The following is a 2337-nucleotide window of genomic DNA, read 5'->3' on the forward strand; positions in this document are numbered from 1 at the left end:
TATAACACAAAAGCGCAATAACTTGGATAAATAAAATTTTCTACGCAGTTTTAGCGTCTATAGTGTATGTCCGTATTAAATTTTGAATCAAATATATCAAAAGATTTACTGTCTGTCAGTCTGTGTTTTCATATAACCACAATGACGCGAAACGCATTATTCATTTAAAAATCATGATATATTGAAATATTTTTAGGATTGAGATTGGCTGAAGAGAATTTATTCATTTAGCTTATTAAATACATTTAATTTGGTTAATTAATTTGATTAATTAATTAAATAACAAATCAAGATGCACCATTTTGTGTGAGATAAGGAATTGAAGTTTCTGCATTATTGAAAAATTTGTCAGAACTTATGCCAATCCATATAACTTCATACAAAGATTGATGAATTTGAGGTGAGCATAATTCCCATGTCCATAGAAAGGGTATAAAAAATGAATTATGTGATCACAGTTGCAGTTCTGTGTCAAATTTTGGCTTAAATCAGCCGAAATGAAGACGCCAAATAACAGCGCCAAATAAAGACGCCAAATAAAGGCTTTGCATTAACCGGCACTCCAACAATTCATCGCAAAAAAAGTCGTGAAATCTCAAGCTAATAAACTCTTATTGCCTCTTTTCGCCAATGGCATGCGATTAGTAATACATATGTACCGGATTTTTTTAATTATAGTACGAAGCACATAGCTTTCATATGCGGGAATCTGGAAATAAAAATCTGAGCACTCTTAACATGTGGGAAGAGAGGAAAATTTATTTTATTAGACAGTATGCGAGGATGTTTTTGATAGCCTGTTTACACTGGTTCAGTCTTAAATAGTTATTTTTTAATTATACTATTATGAATCGAATCGAGACAAAAGAATGATTAATGACTCACTTTGACTAATTTGGATAAAGTTTATATAAACAATATAATGATAAAGCTTTGCATCACATTTTACCTTTCTTGCTTGCTTGATGAGATTTTGAATTAATGTTTCATTTACAAGGTCGGGGTATAAATGAATAGATTTCTCAGTGACAGATTTTGTCCCAAATTTTATAGAAATTCAAAATTCTAGCTTAAAATTAAGCACCAAATTTCACCCTTCTAGCATTTTGCGTTTCTAAACTATTGCGTTCACGAATAGATATACAGATTATGGTTTTGGAGGGAAACACAAAAGTACGCGGTTTGAAAATTTATCAAAATCTCCAAATCGAATATTTTTTGAGAATTGCATCATGCGAAAGAATCTAAAATGCAACCTTATTTTACTAATTTAGAATTAATTTAATCGAAAATAATATCTAATGAAACATTTTAGAATGAATGTGCCTTTTACATGGAGATTTGGGAATCGGATATTAATGATTACGAAGTGCAGAAAGTATCTTAAAGTGACTTTAAAACAAGAAAATATCTTCTCCATTACGAGTTTATCGCTAAAAGGTTTCATTGAGGTCAAAGAAAGGGTTTCATATACTTCAGAAAATCGATCGCTACCTGAGCAACTCCCCACAGGAAACAGTGGCGTTAAGATACAAGCTATCTCTTCAAGCTTCAGGTATTATGAAATTTATTTCACGGCCTAGTGATGCTACCGGGCGCCTCAGAAAGTGATCAATGTCTGTCTTTTCGACTCTCCAGATTTAATATTTATAATGTGCAGGCCATGAATACTTCCACTCTCTTTGTATTGCTGAGTTAAAAAATATGACGCCTTGGGGAGGTTATTTTGTTTATAAAATCAATATATGCGTGTGTTTGTTTCGCAAAGTAGAAAATGCTTCTTCTCCAATGCCGTGTTTTGGAGTTGTCTTTGAAGATTGTTTATCGGATTTCATGTTTCGTTTTTATTGTTTTTATCGCTTAGTGTGAATTTTCGTAAAAAGAGAAGTAATTTTAACCGTTCACTTAATATATTATGAATGTTTTTTTTTTGTCTCGCCAATTATTTTGGGTTTAAGAGAGAAAAATAGCTTACAGAACAGGCCTGTATTCAAAATTGATATTATTATTTATAGCCTTTATTTGAGACAAATTTGAGGTCAAATATGAAAATCTCTGCTAATATAAAATATTTTATTGTACATACATAATACTAAACATACGTTTTTGGACGCAATTCGCCAGAGAAAAGTGTCCGACGATTTGTAAAGGGTGTTTCAAAAATTAACGCAAGATCTGAATTTGCCGTCATTCGTGCAGTAAAATGTTGGCAACTCTATTAAACAGCTGATACTTTGGGATTAGTAAAAATGGAGCGTTACACAATAGAATAACTTGTTTTCATTATTGAACAATATTTCAAAAATAATGAAAGTCTGGTGGCCCCAGCTCGAAAAC

Source organism: Argiope bruennichi, chromosome 7, assembly GCF_947563725.1.
Source record: "Argiope bruennichi chromosome 7, qqArgBrue1.1, whole genome shotgun sequence".
In the NCBI taxonomy this organism is placed as follows: domain Eukaryota; kingdom Metazoa; phylum Arthropoda; class Arachnida; order Araneae; family Araneidae; genus Argiope; species Argiope bruennichi.